A 6,000-nucleotide genomic window follows, 5' to 3' on the forward strand; every position below is an offset into this window, starting at 1 on the left:
ATAATTAGTATAACAAAGTAAGACAACGCAAAGATGATGTTCTTTACAGGAAATGCTCAATATGTCCACCATCATTCCCCAACAATAGCTGTAGTCAAGCAATAATGTTGTGAACAGCACTGTAAAGAATGTCCGGAGTTATGGTGAGGCATTGGCGTCGGATGTTGCCTTTCAGAATCCCTAGAGATGTCGGTCGGTCGATCACGATACACTTGCGACTTGAGGTAACCCCAAAACCAATAATCGCACGGACTGAGGTCTGGGGACGTGGGAGGCCAAGCATGGCGAAAGTGGCGGCTGAGCACACGATCATCACCAAACGACGCACGCAAGAGATCTTTCACGCGCCTAACAATATGGGGTGTTTCTTTTTTTTTTTTTTTTTGTTCTAATAAAACCCCATGTCATTCCAAGCATGTGTGTCAATTTTTACCTCTCTATTTACATTATTCCGTGGTTTATTAAGTTTTCAAATTTATACAGACTTTTTGATCACCCGGTATTTTTTCAAGCAGAGCCAAGTCTGACTGTACAAACATTAAGTATGAAAAAATCTGAAATTATTTCAGGTGGCCTGTCTTCGGCGACAAAAAAATTGTTTTAACGGAATTCACAGCTTAAGAATTCTTCATCTGCGGGCATTAACGACAGCCATCGTCTTTTGAATGAGAGAGAAGAGTTAGGTGATTGACATCAACGTATAAGCAGAACTCTTTCAGCTTCTCTGTCCTTACGGTGTACATAGAAAAATAATTAAATATTTTCTTGACGGTTATATTAATGTCGACAGCGAAGACCCCAGTAGCGCCAGATACAGTATTGTCGAGAATATTGGCAGGGCATCAAATTCTTTCTACATTTTTTTCCTAGGTCTTCTTTAATTTGGGAAACACGTTCCGCTGGCCGTGTCGATGAAGCCCTTCGCATTTGGTATTGCTACTGTCTCCACAAAAAGCGATTAATTTATCCATTGAATTTGCAGTTGTCTTAAAGTGTCTAGAATAAACTTTACAGTTGTCCCCGAAGTTTCGTTATTCAGTGCATCAAACTTCTACAGCTTCTGCTAGGTTCCGTCAATTTCAGTAAAGTACTGAACAACCGAAGGAAACATCTTTTCAGCCTTGTGGTTCCATGCGTCGGTGCCTATGCCGTAAAATCAAACTAGTCGAAACTGTTTTATACATTCTGAGACGGCGTGTTGTGCGAGAATATTTTTAACAGTCGCTGTACCCGCAGTAAACACTTCAAACTTTAGTAACTTTCACTTGTTTTTCGTAGAAAGAATCATCAGATCGTTATTCAAATGGGAACTGCCCCATTATTCAGTACCTCTTTCCAAATTTCACAGAAGCTTTTCTCAACAATTCATACTAGAAAAAACTCTATGGCTCAGACATTTCAATACGATATTTTTCTTCAACTCCAAGAAGGTATGGAAAAGTTCTGCAAATTTCAGGAAGCAGGTGGGAGAGGTACTGCCAGAATTGAAATCGTGAGCAAGAGTGGCCAGTTCCGTTTGCGTAGATCAATTCGCGTGAGTATTCGCCACGAAAGGCAAGTGTCTGAATTTGAGACCCACTCCGACATTGTTTTAGTATGTCAGAAAATATGACAATAGCTCAACTCCGCTGCAGAACAAAAGATTTAGTCCCCTTTTCCACTCAATTATCTGAGAATTACAGTGTACTGTCAACCGTTATTCGTTTCCTGCCAAACAAGAAAATTAACAAAGTGTGATGTTAACGAAATGATGCGTTAGTTAGTAATGTTTCTTATTTTCAGCATAAAATTATCACATCTTAATATAATCTGCAATAATTTGCTGATTTGCGAAAACTAGGGAATAACAATTCTTGGGAGAAATTTATTAATAAAGGAAATGATGACGATGTTGGCTGTAGGCGAAACACCGTAATAAAGGAAAATACATTAAGTGATCAAGACAGCTTTACTCTCATACGCCCATAATGAACGCTGACTCATTTAGGGAATTTATTCCTGATCTTGTAGTTGACGCCTCGCTTGCGTACAGTTCTTTTCTTTTTCAACTGACAAGAAATTTGGTTTTACGTGGTCTTTCATCTCATGACGGCAGTAGACGAAACGCTAAAATTAGTGAAAATACAGGGTGTCCTACGACGAATAATCAGTATTCAGGGAAATGACAATAATGCTCATTTGAAGCAAAGAACTTCACATGGACATATGACTTTTGGGGCAGCGGCGCACACGTCATTGTCTTAGCCAGCCCTCCTCTTTGACGTTTTATTCTAGCGCAGTCAACCTCGTTGCTTTTCACCTCCTTGCTCGGGCTGTCTTTCTCTCATCAAACTAGCCCATTGAACGCCCTTTTATCCATGCTGTGTTGTGAGTGCAGAAGTGGGAGGAACTGAGAGTGTATCATAGTGGAGTATCGGTTAACTGTGTTTGTACACGCGTTGGCCAAAATACCATACATCTATACTAATGAAGAATATACAAATATTGTGTATAGTGAAGGCTTCTGCGATGGTAGTGCTCCTGCTGCTGGCTATGAATACCGTCGGCGCTTTCCGATACGTCGAATCCCTGATCGCTGAGTTTTTACCAGCGTTTTCAACACATTGCCTGGAGAGGTATTCTTCCAAGTTTCCATGTTTACTAACTGTTGTACATGTGTGGACCTGACAATGTACTGAATAACACAGAAAATAAATAACAATGTACTCAAATGTGTACTGTCTTGGAAATCACTTGGAATAGGGCATATGTCCACATGAATTTTTTTGCTTCAACCCATCGTTCTGTCAAATCCCCGAACATCGATCCTTCCTCCTGGGTCATCCTATATATTAAGCGATCTGAGCGGCTTTGATCTTAAAATGTTTTGAAGGTATTAAGATATGATACTAGAAAAAAATTTCATTATAGTTGGCGACGCATTCCAAATGTGCAAGACACTTGGGCAGTAACCGGCAATGACGTGAAGCTGTAACTCCTGTGATTGACACGTAGCACCACATCTGCCGTGCTACAAAGATACATCACTACTTGCTCTCTTCTTGTTTCATCCCATTATGTTGGAGAGGTGGTTTGATGATGATGATGATAATAATAATAATAATAATAATAATAATAATAATAATGTTCATCCAATGTAAAATCCGCCAGCGAAAATATATGCACTTATTACGTAAATTGAGGGTGAAGGGGAAAAAAGGAAAGTAAAGAAAGGGAACTGATGATATCTACTGTATCGGGACTTTATTAATTTTAGATTCCCGCAGGAGATGGAACGATATTCATCCGCGCTGAAGGTTATGGATCCATCGCCCATCGAGGCGAGTCAATTACATGAATGCGTGGTGTCTGTTGTTTCGCACATATTCGGAAGAACAGACACGACGCATTCATTATTTATGCTTGTAACTCTCGATTACCATCAGCGCTCGAACACTACATTAATAAAATGAGTAATTAAGTCAAACGGTGACACAAAACTACGACAAACTGTGATTTCGTGTTATTCGAAAAGCAGTGCGAGGAACACGTGTAAAAAACGACAGTAACACAGTGCGTCGTGTGAGAAGTGTGAATTGTTGCGCGAGACATCACAAATACTCAAGCATTCCACGCATAGCTATTATATAGTTGTTAGTTGAAGTCAAAAGACCTGTAGAGCATCGTTCACTTACTGGAATCTCCGAACTTGCAGAACAGAGTATACCGACGACTCTGGCGTCGGACGATCCAATTCTAGCACTGGACAAAAAGAAATGCAAGTTTCAGATGATGAAATTATACAAAACTAGACCAATACAGCACATAAAGCCACAGACGCCATGACAGCCGTCTTTAAACAGGGTGTTCGGAAACTGCCTTACAAACTTCTAGGATTTATAGAGGGGAGTGAGAAGATAGTATCTGAACTTGGAACCCATGTCTGGAAAGAGGTCTATGGGTGTCACTGCACTGTACGGAATCTTTCTTTTTTTTTTTTTTAAGTCAGTGAACAATTGGCATCGGCGTTATAGTATTTATAAGAACCTCCACCTCCATTGTATTTAATCACTAGCACCGCGAAATTTCGATAAATAACAGCTATCGAAATTAAAAATTTTCTAATCATTCGAACTCGGCCTTCTGCGTGGATTTTATGCCTGTAATATTAAATCTCTCCTATCTGTTCAAATTCTTCTCGTCACGGAAAGTCACTTGATACACTACATGTCTTGCTGTTGCGTTTTATGGCCGCTCGGAATCTCTTAAAACTAGTGGTATCTACGTAACGCAGAAAAAAACATTAATATATAACAATGGTGTATTTCTCTTAAGTAGGCAAGATATGCGTTGAGGAAATTAAAACAGTCTGAGAAGATACTATGTCTACGACTCCCTTCCTAAATTTTTTGGGGATAAGATTTTGTGCGATGCGTATTCTTCAATGAAATCCACTCTGGCCGTCTTATGGTCATCACTGAAGATATGCTTACGCTAGTGTTTCTTCAACGCAAGGTTATCATCTGTTGTAGTTTTTGCCCCTTTGCTCCGGACCGGATTAAAAATTGGTTGTATCGCACGAGCGGATTTTTTTCAGCCCGTATCGTGCACCCAATTTCACGAGATTAGCAACAGCACAAATTGAATGTCCTAACTTCTGGGCGACTTGACAATACGCGGGGCATAACACCTTCTATCCTGTAATTCTTTGAAATCTGCACGAGATGGGGCCTTTCAAGGAGCATTGTCGCAGTTACTTATGCAGTGTCGCATGTCTCCAATACAACAGCGTAAATTCTCTACTAAGCGCCTAAAGATTCAACCACGTCACAAAACGTGACAACAGTGCTTTTATATCAATATCCATCCACGAAACAGGGTTTTTGTTCGTTTTCGTGTCATAGGCCTACTGTGACAGGTGCACCACAATCATTCGTGTCGTATAATATACACAATCATTCGTGTCGTATAATATACCTACCAACTCAATGTAATATATGCTAGAAATGTGATATATTGCTAAGTTAACAAGTTGGTGGCTGAGAAACCCGTACATCTGCATCAATTTCCCCCACTGGAGTTTTGTTCCACTAACTGTATGCAAAAAATACAGAATTTTATGCAAAAAATATCAATAACGAATTGAAAGTCTTGACGTGAGATTGAAAACAGGAGACGGAGGCGATCTTTCGATTCTTGAATAAAATCTCGGTTTTCATGCCGCGAAGATTTTATTCATATATGCCGCCACGAAACACTCCGTGAACATATTAGGTTCTTACTGTATGAGGCGACGAACGTTTATTTTTTGTTTGTTTGTGAATTTCTGATCATTTTTCCGTTATACCAGCAACAGCTAAACAATATCGAAAATGAAACGAAAGCTATCTGCCTCACTGTCAAACAGTGTTTCACTCCCTGTTGCTAAAGAATTCGTAAGTGGTTTTCACTTACCGCCCCTTATTATTTTATTTCTCTCTCTCTCTCTCTCTCTCTCTCTCTCTCTCTCTCTCTCTCTCTCACACACACACACACACACACACACACACACACACACACAAACACACACAAACATTTATCCTGTTCATCCCCATTCTTCCGCCAGGTGAGAGCACCGGGTATCTCACAGTTATCCCTTAACAGCAATTTCTAAAACACAGTGCTGTCAACTTTTGGACGTAACCCCCATACAACACGAAACAGCCCGTAAATAGTGGAAGAGGCCAGACTCAAATAAAAACGGTCATCCAGGAACACAGAAACATCTCTAGTTGCGCAATGATTTCAGATTTTGGCACAACTTTTACCACTACTGTAGCAAAACATATAAAAATATGACGACACATCACAAAACATTTTTTTTCTGTCTATGACTTTGGAACCTTTGCCGCAATAAGACGCACAGTACGGGTCCGGATTATCCGCCTCCGTCTGCATGTCTACACCTGTTCTCCTTTCTCATTCCTCTTCTGTGTTTACGATTAGTTGAAGTTCCAACTTAAGAATAAGTATTGTCTACGT

General features: G+C 40.0%; 1 protein-coding gene across 1 annotated transcript in view; it reads right to left on the reverse strand.

The window, feature by feature from the left end:
• LOC124613913 overlaps positions 1–3,703 on the reverse strand; it is a 132,397-nt gene extending 128,694 nt beyond the window's left edge. Inside the window, exon 1 of the mRNA XM_047142665.1 lies at positions 3,675–3,703. The gene's annotated coding sequence lies outside the window, so the exon portion shown is untranslated. The remainder of the gene's footprint in view (positions 1–3,674) is intronic.
• Between the last annotated feature and the right edge of the window lie 2,297 nt (positions 3,704–6,000).

The sequence above is a fragment of the Schistocerca americana genome, chromosome 1 (assembly GCF_021461395.2).
Source record: "Schistocerca americana isolate TAMUIC-IGC-003095 chromosome 1, iqSchAmer2.1, whole genome shotgun sequence".
NCBI classification, from domain to species: Eukaryota; Metazoa; Arthropoda; class Insecta; order Orthoptera; family Acrididae; genus Schistocerca; species Schistocerca americana.